The sequence below is a fragment of the Salvelinus alpinus genome, chromosome 28, assembly GCF_045679555.1.
Source record: "Salvelinus alpinus chromosome 28, SLU_Salpinus.1, whole genome shotgun sequence".
NCBI lineage: Eukaryota > Metazoa > Chordata > Actinopteri > Salmoniformes > Salmonidae > Salvelinus > Salvelinus alpinus.
In genome coordinates, this window is record NC_092113.1 from 23,892,911 (window position 1) to 23,911,472 (window position 18,562).

Here is an 18,562-nt window from a genome sequence, read left to right on the forward strand (position 1 = left end):
AGAGCAAGTGTTATTTGTTTTTTTGCTCCTGCCATACCTGTCAATAGTAGTTTCAATTGATTACATGTTTAATAGATGATTACTATGCCTGGTTTGGAAACTAGCTCACGGTCTCACGTCAGAATCAAATGTTCATCCATGTTTCTTAAACATCAAATGTTGAAGTTGTTGCAAATTGTGTTTAAGGTTCAGTTTAACTCCAAAATCGTAAGGTTAGGCTTCAATGCAGAATGGTTAAGGTAAGGGCTAAGGTTTGGAAGAGGCTTAAATTAAAATGTAAAAATGACTTTCTATCGATGGATTTTAACTTGCAATCTTTGGAATCAGAGGCAGATGTTAAAACCCATCCGCCATCCCCGTCCACAACATCCTAGCAAAACCAAAACCTACTTAAAGGTGACAGTGCGCACTGTTGCCCCTAGTCGCCATTTTCCACGTCATCTCCCGATGTCCTCAGACATGGATAGACGTCAAATACTGACTTGTATCACGGGTGACCCGGCTGGGGTTTGGAAATGATCCAATAATTTTAAAAGTCAATTCACTGACTCTGTCACAGCATTTGCCCTGTACTAGAATGACTGAAATGGAACAGATATCTCCTACTCTAAACATATTTTTGTTGCTTCAGAAGCAAAAGTACTGTATGCATTTTACAATGTTTGTTCTTTCTTAACTATCTCTTACTGGTTGTCACAAATGGTACTTGAAACGACAGTGTAGTAAGTCTAAAGTTCTAAAGCAGTGGCGCTAAACTTACCTGGAAGTGATCCAGTATCTTATGACACAGTGGCCTAAAATGCAGGGCTGACTCAGTATCTCAGTGACAACACTGTATTGATTCGTGGCACATTTGTGACTTGTTTCAAGAAACTAGGCATATGTCGCACGTCACTACTTCACAGGAGCAGCATTTGAACGTGAACATTTATTTTTTATCAAAATGCGTTTTTTGGCAGAAATACCTTCTGGAACATGTGAACTTTCATGTGCCTTAATAACAAACTTGTATTCCATCCATAAATATGAATAAAATTGTTAAATTACAACCCTAGTTGGTTTAGCCACGGAAAAAGTCAGGAACCTTCACGCTAGCCATGATTGACTGAAATAATGTATAGGCTAGACATGCCGGGAGATGAGTTTGGATTGGTCTGCCATGTAGCATGCTTCTGTCTATAACGTGAGCTGTTCACTATGTGTTGACAGTCCTTTCTACCGTGCCGTTTTTGAAAGATATAATGTTAGCCATCAAGAACTACAAAAGCTTTGCCACTTTTCTCAACAACATTGATGCCCTGAATTTAGCAGGGTGCTATCGACATAGAACAAGTGATTGGCTACTTTCTGCACACGCCACGGTCAGTGTGAACCGGAGTAACTTGACACAACTCTGACCAAACAAATTGTAGCTACAAACAAAACAGAGTTAAATGGTTCCAGTCTGCCGTGAAGTGTTTATCCATGTATACTACCGTTCAAAAGTTTGGGGTCACTTAGAAATGTCCCTGTTATTGAAAGAAAAGCTCATTTTTCTTGATCCGAAATACAGTGTAGACATTGTTAATGTTGTAAATGACTATTGTTGCTGGAAACGGCTGATCTTTAATGGAATATCTACATAGGCGTATGTAACCGATGTGAAATGGCTAGCTAGTTAGTGGTGGTGCGCGCTAATAGCCTTTCAAACGGTGACGTCACTCGCTTTGAGACCTTGAAGTAGTGGCTCCCCTTGCTCTGCAAGGGCCGCGGCTTTTGTGGAGCGATGGGTAACGATGCTTCGTGGGTGACTGTTGTTGATGTGTGCAGAGGGTCCATGGTTCGTGCCCGGGTCGGGGCGAGGGGTCGGACTAAAGTTATACTGTTACACGTACAGAGGCCCATTATTAGCAACCATCACTCCTGTGTTCCAATGGCACGTTGTGTTAGCTAATCCAAGTCCGTCATTTTAAAAGGCTAATTGATCATTAGAAAACCCTTTTGCAATTATGTTAGCACAGCTGAAAACTGTTGTTCTGATTAAAGAAGCAGTAAAACTGGCCTAATGTAGATTAGTTGAATATAACTTATACTGTTGTTGCTGCTGCTATTACTACTACTACTGCTACTACTGCTACTACTACTGCTACTACTACTACTACTACTCCTAATTCTTATACACAGTGAGGATACTGAGAGACATTCATAAAGATAGTAGCAGTAATAGTTCTCATTAAACTGCTGAACAGTGAGACAAAAAAAGAGCACAGGAGAGGAACAAATCCTCATTGAACAACAATGCTGGAGAATTAAAAACAAAGATAAGCAACTTGTGCAGCTATATCATGGACTATACACATAAACAAGTCGATACCTACACACGTGCATGCACAGTGCACACACACACATGCACGCATGCACAGATGTATGCCCCCCATTAATCAAGTGAAGACCCAGTGGTTTCCCTCCCTTAATAATACTACTATGTCTGTGATGGCCTCCAAGATGTCTGCCAAGCAGTGTCTCAATTCTGCAGTTTGACAATCTCTCCCCAGTCTCTTAAAGGAATACCCAATAAGTGTTCATCAAGCCAACAGCTTGCAGGGGAAGGGAAGGGAGTGGGCAGACAGAACAGAGGGGAAACGGAGAGGGGTTGTGGTTGGATGGGAAGTGGGGGGTTTGAGGAGACGCCACTGGGCTGTGACTGCAGAATCTCTCTTTCTCATACAGTACTGAGCTGCCAAATGAAACGAGGTGCCTTCCAGTTGTGGTTGGCCCACTTTGAATCTGGCACGGTGAAAGGGAAGGGAACCCTTTCACCTAGAGCACTGTTATTTCACAATGTGGGGAGGAACAGCTAAAGCCACGTACAATGTCCAAGTAATGTCGAATCTTCTCTTGTTTAAAGACTGAGACATGAACAGATGCTGAATCAACATAATCTTTGGAGAGAGAGAGAGAGAGAGAGAGAGAGAGAGAGAGAGAGAGAGAGAGAGAGAGAGAGAGAGACATCAATCATCTCCCCTCTTTACTTTGCTCTACTGTAGCCCATCTTTTTTGTAAAATAATGAATGTGGCCCTTTAGTAGTGATGGGGGACAAATCCATACAGTTACCATATTGCAATATTATTTTCGGGTGATATTATATTGATATTTGACTCTAAGTATTGATTTATAATAAAAAATTAAATATATATATATAGGCCTATATGTACAAAACATTAGGAACACCTGATGTTTCCATGACATACACTGACCAGGTGAAAGCTACGAGAGAGAGAGAGAGAGAGAGAGAGACAGAGACAGAGACAGAGACAGAGACAGAGACAGAGACAGAGACAGAGACAGAGAGAGAGAGAGAGAGAGAGAGAGAGAGAGAGAGAGAGAGAGAGAGAGAGAGAGAGAGAGAGAGAGAGAGAGAGAGAGAGAGAGAGAGAGAGAGAGAGAGAGAGAGAGAGAGTAGAACATGATCTAATTGGTAGTACACATGCCTGGCCTGAGCCATAGCAACAGAAAATCAATAACATTAAAGATATTATAGATTACCTAATAGGCCTACACATTCAATGTAAGTACAGGGTTTCTATTCCGTTCCAAATAACGTCTGTTCTGAGCATACCCTTCTCGTCAATAATATTACAGATTCACAAAGCAAACTTAACACAATATTCAATAGCCTTTCTGGCGTCCACCTACATATGAATATCTATTCCCTGCGGTATCAATTTCCATTCAATAAATGTTAAACTGATCAATGTTAATGTTGATTAGACTGCACACAGGGCCACCTGTGTTTCATCTGGTATAAAGGACAGAGGGGTGGGCAGAGGGCAGTATCTGTTCTCCCAGGAGGTGCTCTCCTCTTGGCTTTATTAGCCCTCGCTGGGCCCCTGTGGCTCCAGGCTGTCATCACACAAGGAAATGGCTGATTAATCAGGTGAGTGCTAGAGATGGGGAGAGGCAATCAGGGCAGTGCGTGCCTGCTGGAGAGGAGACTAGCACACAAAAGCCCCATCCTATAGTAAATCATGTCTCCTATCTCTCTCTCTCTCTACAAGCACACACCCAGGCACACACACATACACACACACACACACAGTGGCCTGCCCCGCATCGCCACACCTATTCCCCAGTGTGGCTCCTCTCTGTGCCTCAGTGATCAACAGGGACATTATGTCAGAGCAGATGGCACACTGGGGAAGCCCAGCCTCTCTGGGTTTATCATACTGAAAGATAGTCTAATGAAGTCCAACACATTCATGGCTTGGTTTGACCACGCCTGTCTGTCGTACTGTAGATTATATTTTCTATTGGTAGTGTTGTAGAGCCATTCATCAATTGGGATCGATGATGATCTGTAGAATTGTGTGGTGAAAACCATCTATATCCGGCTAATGCATTAGATCATGCATATTTCCAAGAAGGTAATATTTTTCAGTGACATTATGTAACCATGTAACATGCCAGGGATAATATACGGTTGCTTTTAAAAGGGAATAAAAACGTGCATTGACACAAGAAAACCCTGCTATCCCCTCACTGATGTAGACTGTAGAAAACTGCTTAACTAATTAATACTGTATGTGAAGACAAATTGATCTGTCACTCTCTAGTAGATTAATGAATAAATTACGTTTGTTGTTTAACAGTGGTTCGCCCCAGACTTGATCAGAGCACTATGCCAGGTGACAGCGGGTACCCTGTGACATTGGCAGTAACTATTGGCATATTGTTACCAGTCAAGGACAGGCCACTGTCTGTGCACACAGTGTAGCCTACTGTCACGCCCTGACCATAGTTTGCTTTGTATGTTTTATGTTTTGTTTGGTCAGGGTGTGATCTGAGTGGGCATTCTTTGTTGTATGTCTGGTTTGTCTATTTCTATGTGTTTGGCCTGATATGGTTCTCAATCAGAGACAGGTGTTTTGCGTTGTCTCTGATTGGGAACCATATTTAGGTAGCCTGTTTTGTATTGTGGGTTGTGGGTTATTGTCTATATGTTAGTTGCTTGTGTCTGCACTTTATATATAGCGTCATGTTCGTTTGTTGTTTTGTAAGTTTGTCAAGTGTTCTTCGTTTCTTCTTTAATAAATAGAAGAATGTATTCACTTCACGCTGCGCCTTGGTCCTCCTCTCTTCCACATTACGACGATCGTGACACCTACAGCAGAGACGGGAGGCTAGAGGCGGCTTCCTATTGATTAAGTCTCAATGTTGATTCACCACGTGCACAGGATACAACAGGTGAAAAACAGTACAGTGAAATTCTACCCTTGAGAGCTCTTTCCAACAATGCAGTGATGATAATAATAATAATAAACATGTAGATAATAATAATAATATAGATAATAATTCAACATTTAATCAAATAAAATAAAAACACAACAACTACAATGTGAATTAAAGAAACATGAGAATGTGTTTCTTTACAGGGATGATGATCTTTCTGAGGGAGGTTGGAGCGGAGGGAAAGGCAGCATGTGACGATGTGTTTCAAGTGAACAGTCTCTGGTTAAAGAGGTCAGGGCCAATCACAGCAATGAAAGTGACAGCTACCTCTTGATGTGGAAAAAAGCAAGGACTTCACTCAACAAATCCTCTCTCTCTTGCTATTTCTGTATCCCCCTCTCTCTTTCCTCTCTCTTCTTCTCTAAGCAATCCTTCTGGCGAGTTCATTCCAACAGATATCACCTTATCGAAGATAATCGAAGATACAGCTCATGTGCAAACACACTTATATATTAATTTGCTTTCTAAGCCATGATACTCACAGCCAAATCTTGATAGGTGGCCCTCGCGATCACAGTGAGAGTGTTGTCAATATCAGGGTGATCTAGAAGAGAAAAATAATACATTTTATGACAGTATGGATAGACTGAAAATCACAGTGAAATCACAGTGAAACAATGTAAAATACCATCTACTTCAGCCTTGGACAGCTCCATTTTAGCACTAGGTAAATAATCAGATGAAAAATAATGAAACACTATTTGAAGTAACTCAGTGCGTGGCAAGCTAAATGGCAGGACATCCAGCGTGGCTATCTGCTCAGTATGGTCCATATCTGAATAAAAGGATTGGTCTATATCTGAATAAGGTGATTACACAATCACCAATCACCCTCACCATATTCTACTATCTGATTGAGATTCCCCCAAAACTGGCCAACTGTTTATCACAAAGAAATTACCATAGCAATATGTTAATAAAATAGTGTTACTTTATTAATGACAGTGTAACTACACAGGTTTACGAGCAACTGAGGGTTACCTAAAAACATGTGTATTTCACATATTGCTCCCCTTCTTTGTTAATTATTTGGACTGCTGCATACACTCTGGCACAGTTAAGCAACCTAAATTAACTCTAAGAGGTTCTGACAGTTGTCTCACTCCCACATAGGACATGCTGATGTATGCTTGGAGGCCACAAAGAGGCGGACTAATGAGTGCTTGCTGTTGCTGGAAGCTACTCCTTCCTCTGATTACAGCTCTCTGAATTCATTTAATTAATGCCGAATAATTTCCTGGTGGCGTGATCTCGTATATATGAGGAGGCCTGTGACTGGCTGAAGGTTAGGGCCCAGATAGGCCTGTTTTAGCTATATCTCCCACATCTCCCGTACCATAGACCCAGTAACAACAGCCCAATACAACCCAACCTGGCCCAGAACAAAAGCTTGCACACCAAATGGAGGAGGGCACAGGGTCGATTTCATTAAGCACCAGACAGATGAAAACTGACTGAAAGGGTCTACCTGGAGTTCTCCACTAAGAAACACTCAGTTTCGTTTTTCATTGCCTACCCTAACAAACACGATCCAGGTTTACAACACACCCTGCTGAAAATATGGTTCAAGTTACTATGCACTACACGATCACACATTCTGATGAGAGAAACACTTTTCTGTCCACTGTATAATTAACTACATTAGTCATGCATAAATCATTTAGTTGGCTGATGACGTACTTACGGTAATACATGCATTGACGCAAGAATGCACGGAAGCAAGCATGCACAGTCACACTCATACAGGTGTACGATCTTGATTTGAGCCAGTTTGCTACAGCAGGAAAATAATGTGGATTACAGTTTCGTATGGGTTGATACATTTTCTGTAAGGGGAAATCAAGTCTGAAATGTCAAAATGGAAATCACAAAGTTCAAAAGCCTTTTTAAACCTCAAATACACTACACATTTTACATTTCCTGAATGGCATTAAAGTTTTCCTGTAACAGGGTGATCAAAATAAGATCCTACATCTGTATGCACACACATTATTTCAGCTGCATGTACGTATGCTCAATGTTTATGTGGTGTTTGGATAGAGGTACAGTAAGTGATTGTTCCATTAATCTACATCTAGTTGAGACAACAGGGTGGTGTGAAGACTCCCACAAAGCCTCTGCAGCGCTCAGGCTTGTGGACCGTCCCGCTGACATTTAAAGGTCCAATGCAGCCATTTTTATCTCAATATAAAATCATTTCTGGGTAACAATTAAGTACCTTACTGTGATTGTTTTCAATTAAAATAGTCAAAAAGAAACATAAATACCTTCTTAGCAAAAAACAATTTCTCAAGCAAGAATTTTGCTAGGACTGTCTGGGAGTGGTTGGAGTGGGGAGGGGGAAATTGAAAAGTTACTGTTATTGGCAGAGAGGTTTGGAACTCTCTTTCTTATTGGTTTATTAACTAATTTAAAGGCCAAATCTCCCTCCAGCCAAAACAGGCTGAAATGTCATTCTGTCTTTTGAAACAGCTCTTACACTAAAAGGGCATTATCATTTTTATGAATTGTATTACAATTTCACAGTATTATTCCAACCTCATACTGTGGAAATATATATAAAAGATAGGCAAATCAAGTTTTTGACTCAACTGGGTCTTTAACTAATGGGTTCTCCAATACCCCTCAAGAGTCATGTACAGGGATGTATAGGAATAGATATTTGGCATTGAATGTAAATCTGAATGGGCATGTTTTCCAGGCCTGGGTTTAATTATAAACACAATAATCCATACCCCAGAGCAATTCACACAGACACACATTTCTTACGACTTGTGGGAACTGTCAATGCGAGATTCCAGGGACATTTGGAATGATTGATTAGTTCCTAAGAAGCACAAGCAGCCCTGTCATACACACTTTTTTTATGTGGGTTCCATGCATTGTAAAAGGAAAAAAGGTTATGAATTATGTGTAAACCATCTGAATGCAGTGTAAGAGATATACTGTATATTATAAACTGGGTGGTTCGAGCCCTGAAAATGTATTTTTACTGTTCTAATTACATTGGTATCCAGTTTATAATAGCAATAAGGCACCTCGCGGGTTTGTGATATATGGCCAATATACCACAGCTAAGGGTTGTGTCATGCATAAGAACAGCCCTTAGCCGTGGTATATTGGCTATCTCCACACCTCCTCGGGCCTTATTGCTTAATTTTAGGCCTACATTAGTATATGTATAGCCCAGGCCCTTTGTAAGGTTTCTCAATGGTTGCAGCTGTACATTTTCAGCCACCAAAAGATCTGTCTGAATGAACAGTCAATCAGCCAAATTAGCATTTTACAGACCTTGGAGAGTCTATTTTCCTCCACTATTTCGCTAAACAATTCATTCCATGATTTGTAGGATTGAATTGCCATAAGTGTATCATAAAGACATCCACAGGGACATATTATCCCGTCTTATTTTGTGCAATTTGTTGACAAAATAATTGTGTTGAATATTTGCTTAGTCATCACTCCAGTGTCTCTCTCTACCTGTCACTGCAGTAAGAGAGCAAACAGCTTGTGTTTGTTTCCGCTAGTTAGGAAAGCATCAAGAACAAGATAGTATGAAGTCACAAACTCTAGCCTAATACACACAAATTAACAAACTTTTCTGAATATGATGTCACAAATGTATGAGAGAAATGAATGCCTTCATGAGGAGTAATTTTATGGTGGTGAGGAACAGCAGCCAGTGTCAGTGTGTGGTGTGCTGCTGGTGACAGAGAGTTTATGGGCCGTAGACTCCAGGTTCCAGTACAGTGAGTTATGACTGAGCCAGTGTCCTCCTTCTGCTGCAGGCCCATGGTGGTACCCCAGCCACCTGTGAAACTGTCCTAGGTGTTTCTGGCTAGCTAGAGGTGCTGAGTGGCAGCAAGGTGAAAAACAATGCATACCATTAGCTTAAAGCTCAGCCCAGACCAGATTCAGACCTCCTTTGGCTAAAGGGTAGGGCTGGGAATTGCCAGGGACCTGACGATGCAATATTATCACGGTAGGTTCCGATACGATATGTATTGCGATTCTCACAATTCTATATTTATTGCTATTCGATACTGCAATTTTATTGCGATTCGATGTTCCAAACATATTGCTCACCTATGTCCGCTGCAGAGGGACAAGAGAGAGCCATAAGAAAACGAGTTTTGATCAGTCATGGAAATTAAAGTGCTGAAAACATGCTGGCTTCCTATTTAAAAATAAGCTATATGATAAAAAATACCGGTGTTTCGGTGCAGGTACAACCGACTAGCACTGTAGCAAAAAATATACACTGAGTGTACCAAACATTAGGTACACCTTCAATTCCACAGGGATGCTGTCCCATGTTGACTCCAATGCTTTCCACAGTTGTGTCAATTTGACTGGATGTCCTTTGGGTGGTGGACCATTCTTGATACACACGGGAAACTGTTGAGCGTGAAAAACCCAGCAGCGTTGCAGTTCTTAACACACTCAAACCGGTGCACGTGGCACCTACTACTATACCCCGTTCAAAGGCACTTCAATCTTTTTTAATGCCCATTCACCCTCTGAATAGCACACATACACAATCCATGTCTCAATAGTTTCAATGCTTAAAAATCCTTCTTTAACCTGTCTCCTCCCCATCATCTACCCTGATTGAAGTGGATTTAACAGCTGAAATCAATAAGGGATCATAGCTTTCACCTGGTCAGCGTATGTCATGGAAACATCAGGTGTTCCTAATGTTTGGTACATATAGGCCTATATACGTATATTTATTTTATTTTTTATTATAAATCAATACTTAGAGTCAAATATCAATATAATATCATCCGAAAATAATATTGCAATATGGTAACTGTATGGATTTGTCCCCCATCACTACTAAAGGGCCACATTCATTATTTCACAAAAAAGATGGGCTACAGTAGAGCAAAGTAAAGAGGGGAGATGATTGATGTATTCTCTCTCTCTCTCTCTCACACACACACACACACACACACACACACACACACACACACACACACACACACAACTATTTCGCTCACACAGGGCCAAAATCACAATATTACCCAATAGCCAATATGGCCAATATTACCACAAGTGCCTCCAGCTAGAATCACCTTGATGACATTACGTTAGTTGTTGGTCCACAACAGATCTTGGCAAAACCAATCCTAATGTGGCAGATCTGTGAGACAATCTCTTTAAAGCGGAATTGTTCCATCATTCTCTGCCACTGAGTATAATTGTATCTTTCTCTCCTATTTGTAGCCTCGGGGAAGACAACAACTCAGAGAAAAGCAAGCAAGAATCGGCATGAGACTGAGACTGTCTTTAATTGGTTATTGGTAACAAGAACAAGTTCACTTTGCTTGGTTGCTGGATACCAATCCTCCAGAGGGTTTAACAACCATTTAGAGGTGGACTCCCAGAGCCCAAGGCAGAGCGAAGGAAGGATTTTGTCTTAATGAACTGTCAACATAGGAGTAATACTTCTCTTTGATCTTTTGATTCAGCCAACATAGTTTTTCAATGTCGAAAATAATAAATGGTCAATACTAAGCCAGTTAAGCCAGGAAACTGAATGAATCATATGTGTCACCATGTACAATTCCATCGCCAAACAAGATTGGCATTTCATTTTTATTAAAAATGTTATAAGGGAAATAAAGTGCGATACCATTCTAATTTATTTGCTGTATGGTGACAGTGGTATTGTGATTACTATACTGAACAAAAATATCAACACACATGCACAAAAAGCTTATTTCTCTGAGATTTTGTGCACAAATTTGTTTACATCCCTATTAGTGAGCATTTCTCCTTTGCCAAGATAATCCATCCACCTGACAAGTGTGGCATTACACAGGTGCACCTTGTGCTGGGGACAATAAAAGGTCACTCTAAAATGTGCAGTTTTGTAACACAACACAATGCCACAGATGTCTCAAGTTGAGGTAGCATGCAATTGGCATGCTGACTGCAGGAATGTCCACCAGAGCTGAATTTAATTTTCATTTCTCTACCATAAGCCGCCTCCAACGTAATTTTAGAAAATGTGGCAGTACGTCCAACAGGCCTCACAACTGCAGACCACGTGTAACCACGCCAGCCCAGAACCTCCAAGTCCGGCTTCTTTACCTGTGGGATCGTCTGAGACCAGCCACCCAGATAGCTGATGAAACTGAGGACCCTATTCCAACTAAACTACTGAAAGAGCTGCTTCCTGTGCTTGGCCCTCCTATGTTGAACATAATAAATGGCTCTCTATCCACCGGATGTGTACCAAACTCAGTAAAAGTGGCAGTAATAAAGCCTCTCTTGAAAAAGCCAAACCTTGGCCCAGAAAATATAAAAAACTATCGGCCTATATCGAATCTTACAATCCTCTCAAAAATTTTAGAAAAAGCTGTTGCGCAGCTCACTGCCTTCCTGAAGACAAACAATGTATACCAAATGCTTCAGTCTGGTTTTAGACCCTATCATAGCACTGAGACTGCACTTGTGAAGGTGGTAAATGACCTTTTAATGGCGTCAGACCGAGGCTCTGCATCTGTCCTCGTGATCCTAGACCTTAGTGCTGCCTTTGATACCATCGATCACCACATTCTTTTGGAGAGATTGGAAACCCAAATTGGTCTACACGTACAAGTTCTGGCCTGGTTGTAGATCTTATCTGTCGGAAAGACATCAGTTTGTCTCTGTGAATAGTTTGTCCTCTGACAAATCAACTGTAAATGTTGGATGTTCTTCAAGGTTCCATTTTAGGACAACTATTGTTTTCACTATATATTTTACCTCTTGGGGATGTCATTCGAAAACATAATGTTAACTTTCACTGCTATGCGGATGATACACAGCTGTACATTTCTATGAAACATGGTGAAGCCCCAAAATTGCACTCGCTAGAAGCCTGTGTTTCAGACATAAGGAAGTGGATGGCTGCAAACTTTTTACTTTTAAACCTGGACAAAACTGAGATGCTTGTTCTAGGTCCAAAGAAACAAAGAGTTCTTCTGTTGAATCTGACAATTAATCTTGATGGTTGTACAGTCGTCTCAAATAAAACTGTGAAGGACCTCGGCGTTACTCTGGACCCTGATCTCTCTTTTGACGAACATATCAAGACTGTTTCAAGGACAACATTTTTCCATCTACATAACATTGCAAAAATCAGAAACTTTCTGTCCAAAAATGATGCAGAAAACTTAATCCATGCTTTTGTTACTTCTAGGTTAGACTACTGCAATGCTCTACTTTCCGGCTACCCGGATAAAGCACTAAATAAACTTCAGTTAGTGCTAAATATGGCTGCTAGAATCCTGACTAGAACCAAAAAATGTGATCATATTACTCCAGTGCTAGCCTCCCTACACTGGCTTCCTGTTAAGGCAAGGGCTGATTTCAAGGTTTTACTGCTAACCTACAAAGCATTACATGGGCTTGCTCCTACCTATCTTTCCGATTTGGTCCTGCCGTACATACCTACACGTACGCTACGGTCACAAGACGCAGGCCTCCTAATTGTCCCTAGAATTTCTAAGCAAGCTGGTGGCAGGGCTTTCTCCTATAGAGCTCCATTTTTATGGAATGGTCTGCCTACCCATGTGAGAGACGCAGACTCGGTCTCAACCTTTAAGTCTTTACTGAAGACTCATCTCTTCAGTAGGTCATATGATTGAGTGTAATCTGGCCCAGGAGTGTGAAGGTGAATGGAAAGGCTCTGGAGTGGTGCGTCACTTGAGTGGGTTGAGTCACTGATGTGATCTTTCTTTCTGGGTTGGCGCCCCCCCTTGGGTTGTGCCGTGGCGGAGATCTTTGTGGGCTATACTCGGCCTTGTCTTAGGATGGTAAGTTGGTGGTTGAAGATATCCCTCTAGTGGTGTTGGGGCTGTGCTTTGGCAAAGTGGGTGGGGTTATATCCTGCCTGTCTGGCCCTGTCCGGGGTTATCATCGGATGGGGCCACAGTGTCTCCTGACCCCTCCTGTCTCAGCCTCCAGTATTTATGCTGCAGTAGTTTATGTGTCGAGGGGCTAGGGTCAGTCTGTTATATATGGAGTACTTCTCCTGTCTTATCTGGTGTCCTGTGTGAATTTAAGTATGCTCTCTCTAATTCTCTCTTTCTCTCTTTCTTTCTCTCTCTCGGAGGACCTGAGCCATAGGACCATGCCTCAGGACTACCTGGCATGATGACTCCTTGCTGTCCCCAGTTCACCTGGCCGTGCTGCTGCTCCAGTTTCAACTGTTCTGCCTGCGGCTATGGAACCCTGACCTGTTCACCGGACGTGCTACCTGTCCCAGACCTGCTGTTTTCGACTCTCTAGAGACCGCAGGAGCGGTAGAGATACTCTTAATGATCGGCTATGAAAAGCCAACTGACATTTACTCCTGAGGTGCTGACTTGTTGCACCCTCGACAACTACTGTGATTATTATTATTTAACCATGCTGGTCATTTATGAACATTTGAACATCTTAGCCATGTTCTGTTATAATCTCCACCCGGCACAGCCAGAAGAGGACTGGTTCCTCTCTAGGTTTCTTCCTAGGTTTAGGCCTTTCTAAGGAGTTTTTCCTAGCCAACGTGCTTCTACACCTGCATTGCTTGCTGTTTGGGGTTTTAGGCTGGGTTTCTGTACAGCACTTTGAGATATCAGCTGATGTAAGAAGGGCTATATAAATACATTTGATTTGATTTGATATTTCTGTCTGTAATAAAGGCTTTTTGTGGGGAAAAACTAATTCTAATTGTCTGGGCCTGGCTCCCAAGTGGGTGGGCCTATACTTTCCTAGGCCCCTGCCCAGTCATGTGAAATCCATACATTAGGGTACAATTTATTTATTTTAATTGACTGATTTGCTATATGAACTGTAACTCTGTAAAATCATTGAAATTGTTGCATGTTGCGTTTATATTTTTGTTCAGTATACATGGATCTGTAATACGTCATACACAACATCACTGAATCAGCAAGATCCCTCCAATGCTACGTCATATTATTTTTCACTGTGTTAGAGAAGGGGAAGGGGAACATACAAGCACCACAGCTGAAAATGTAATTCACCATCAAAGTATAGGTAGCCTTTTTATTATTTTAAAAGGTTACTGTGCAGCAGCTGAGACAGCCCCTTGAATCACTAACCCCTCAGGATCCCCCCCTGCTCTTCCTAACTAGCCCTCTCTCTCTCACACACACACACACACACAGACACGTGGCTCTCCATGACTCTACAGTTTCCACACAAACCAGGAGGGTGAATTCATATGGGGCAGTGGCGGATTACAGAAGACTTTTAGGGCTCTCAGCTGCCCTCGAACTCTCTGGAGCATAGCTAGTGTATGAACACAGGGAGATGGGTGTGTACAGTATGTGTGTGAGAGAGAGTGTGTGTGTAGTGGAGCTTTGCACACTGGAGAGATCTGGCCCAAATGTAATCCCTCTATTGTGAGGTGGAGAGGGTTGGAGAAGAAAAGGCTGAGGCTGTCTGCTCAAATCCTACTTGCACTACTGCAATGCAGGGGTTTAACATGGAGATATGAACACATTACTATAACATGCCTACACACATATACACTAGATGATAGATACACACATATACTACCATGTATGAACTGGAAGCCTTGCAGGGACTCTACACTGTGCTTCAATGTTGTACACAGCAATTCCTATATTATGTTGATGCTTCACATAAATAATCAAACTGTCTCATTGTCCCCCCCTACATATTAAAGAAAATCCATTTGGGCCAAGCTAGGTTCATTCACATCAGAGGTAAGTGTTTGTCCAGGTTTATATCCTCTATAAGACCACAGCATCACACCCCGATGTGCAGGCGCAGGCCACTTTTATAGAGCAGTCTTCTCCAGGAAAATTGTTAGCGAGACGGCAGATAGGCCAGGGAATTGAAGCTTGCAGTGCTATGCGGGGAGAGTCAACCGCTGAGATAACAGCTGACAAAAGAGTTGTAAACAAAGAAAGAGGGGGTGAGAGAGCGAATAAAAAGAAACAAGAGAGATATAAATACAAATTATATTGATGGTGGCTGGTTAAGCTGATCTCTCCTTTTACATTATTCCACATCTGTCTTTCCAGTTGGCCTCAACGACATGGTAGAGTAGAAATATAGTGTATTATGAATAGAAATAGGGTATAAAGGATTATAGGTAACACTTTATTTGGATAGTCTGTAGAGCATCTACAAATGGACTATCTACAGACTATCAGTAACATTTCAACTAACTATCTACTAACCCTAACCCTAGCCCTTACCTTATCCAGATAATGTATAGTTTTTATTAAAAATGTACTGTGAATTTTCAAATTTTGTGACTGCAGTAGTCGACAGTATAGTTGTGTAGGCTAGGCTACATTGCAGATGACTGACAGTGGGTGTCTTTCCTAGTCAGCAGAAACAGTCCTTCATAATGACACTCTGGCTCCAATTTTTACACTGCTGAAATAGGCAGTACAGAACAGTACAGCGAGGAGGGTAAACACCATACGGTCAATCATAGCTGATACACTGACTGCTTATAGAAGCCCAATTCAGTGAGCATATACTGTCTGTATATCTCGAGTCCTCTCATGGGTTTACAAACTCATCAACTGAGCTTATTTCAACTGGGAAAAGATTCAAAGAGATAGCCTATTACAAAATTAACTATGTATGTTGCAATATTAGTGAAGTGTAATCATTAAATATTGGATTTTCAATGCATTTTATAAAGGGCAACTATTCTGTTTTTCTATGTGCTGTTTCTGAATTTACCATCACACACAGTGTTCATCTCTATGTTTGATTATTCTTCAGAAACTACTCTCTTGCTCCCTTGGCCTTGAGCTAATCCTCTCCCCTGTCCCTCTAAACTGTAAACGCTTCCAGTTTATCAGTAAGACCCCAGAGACCACAACTCCATTATGGGGATCTTATGTTCAAAAACAAAGGTTCGGTGACTGAATATGGCTTTTACATCAAGTCTTCAATTCCTGAAACATATGGCGACTACACTGCACCCTCTAACACCCTTTTGTTATGTTTTTATTTATTCACTTTTTGGTCAAGTTCAAAAACACTTGTAATAAACCGATCATCACAGTTCACTTCTTTGAACAAAATGCAATTTTTCACCAAGCAGCAGGCTATAAATCCTTGGTGGACGGAGGGCAGCCTTTTAGACCTTCCTCTAGTCTAGCTATCTGGCTGCTTCCCTGGGAGACAAATCTGTGTTTATGTACAGAAATAAGGCCATCCATCACCCAGTGCCACAGAAACAAACGGTCAGCTGCGGACTGGGATAAATGAGCACGCAGTTTAAGATGAATTACTTCACTCTGTGGTGGCTGCCAACTAATGTACCAGAACACCCCAAATCTGCACTAAATAGAAAAACAAGAAAATGAGGATGATAAAGAGGAAAGAATGAAAATATACATAATGACTTGTTTTGCATAATGATTCATAGATCACTGTAGTTCATCTGCTTTCTTTTAAGCTGCAGTACATGTCTATAACAAGAGGAACTGACACCCTCCAGACTCCAATGTAATCAAGCAACAGAAGCAACCTAAGCATAGAAAGTAACAACAACTCACCAGGGGACTTATAAAGTCTCATAAAGTTTTAGTCATATTGTACTATGTGAGCAGATATACAACCCTGCCAGCAATATTAGCCCCATTACAAGTACCAAGTCATTCTATAGTCAGAGGCTGATGGCCGTGCTTCTACACCTGCATTGCTTGCTGTTTGGGGTTTTAGGCTGGGTTTCTGTACAGCACTTCGAGATATTAGCTGATGTACGAAGGGCTATATAAAATAAACTTGATTTGATTTTGATTTGGAATGAAACCCACCTTCAAGTTTCAAGTTTTATTAGTTGTATGTACAGGATACGCATGGTATACACCGTCCAACGAAATGCTTACTTCAAGAGACTGTTGGTCTGTATCCTGGCATTACCCACGAAGGGGGGTTTCTGTTTCTGCCTGAACCTATTGTTGACTGGTCAGTAGGTGTTAGTGTAGGTCATGAGACAGACAAGCTGTCTGGGGGGAACAGACTGGTCCCCGTGAGCAGACAATCACCTTCACACTCTCTGTGAACCAAACCAAGTGGTTCACTTGGTTACGCAACCTAAAGGGTCACGCAACCTAAATGGGGATCAGATGATTTTGCCATGACATGTAAAACTGACTAATTTAGTCTCTTTCAGATTGACTACAGTCCTCAGACAAAACACATCAGGCAACTAAGGTTTGAGACACTGAATATGCAACTTGGAGGATTACTGCCACCAGTGAGTCAACTGGGTTGTTTGTACTTATGTTTGTATCAGCCCACAGTAATGGGGTCTCATTTGGAGCCAGTGGAGGCTCCTCGGAGGAGGAAGGGGAGGACCATCCTCCTCAGTGAATTCCATTTTTGAAAAAATTGTGAAACATAAAAAATATTCACGTCACCAAATAATTGACTAAAACACACTGTTTTGCAACGAAGGTCTACAGTAGCCTCAACAGCACTCTGTAGGAGGCTCATGGTTCTCACCCTCTTCCATACACTGTAATTATGACAACTTCCAGAGGATGTCCTGCAACCTATCAGAGCTCTAGCAGCATGAAATGAAATGTTGTCCACCCAATCAAAGGATCAAAGAATTAATCTAGTACTGAAAGCATAAACTACAGCTAGATTGCACTACAGTGCATAAAATGTGGTGAGTAATTGATTCAAAGAGAGAAAAACAAAAGTTGAACAGTTTTGAACAAATTAATTTCTTCAAAAATGAAGGAGAAGCAAGAGAGAGAGAGAGAGAGAGAGTGAGAGAGAGAGAGAGAGAGAGAGAGCTAGCTATATTTCATTGAATTTTAAATTTTTTATTACATTTTTACTTACTTAACTAACGAATACAGCTAGCTAATTTTTTTTTTTTTTTTTTTTTTTTTTTTTTTATCCCCTTTTCTCCCCAATTTTCGTGGTATCCAATCGCTAGTAATTACTATCTTGTCTCATCGCTACAACTCCCGTACGGGCTCGGGAGAGACGAAGGTCGAAAGTCATGCGTCCTCCGAAGCACAACCCAACCAAGCCGCACTGCTTCTTAACACAGCGCGCCTCCAACCCGGAAGCCAGCCGCACCAATGTGTCGGAGGAAACACCGTGCACCCGCCCCCCTCAGTTAGCGCGCACTGCGCCCGGCCCGCCACAGGAGTCGCTGGAGCGCGATGAGACAAGGATATCCCTACCGGCCAAACCCTCCCTAACCCGGACGACGCTAAGCCAATTGTGCGTCGCCCCACGGACCTCCCGGTCGCGGCCGGCTGCGACAGAGCCTGG

The 18,562-nt window shown here is 41.7% G+C and overlaps 1 protein-coding gene across 5 annotated transcripts in view; it reads right to left on the reverse strand.

Moving 5' to 3' along the window:
- The window catches only part of LOC139557463 (synaptotagmin-2-like), a 99,814-nt gene that overhangs the window by 47,835 nt on the left and 33,417 nt on the right, over nt 1-18,562 (reverse strand). For 4 of the 5 annotated variants that reach the window (XM_071372285.1, XM_071372284.1, XM_071372289.1 and 1 more), the window contains exon 3: nt 5,752-5,813. The exons of the other annotated variant lie outside the window; for it this stretch is intronic. The gene's annotated coding sequence lies outside the window, so the exon portion shown is untranslated. The remainder of the gene's footprint in view (nt 1-5,751; nt 5,814-18,562) is intronic. 5 annotated transcript variants of the gene reach the window in all.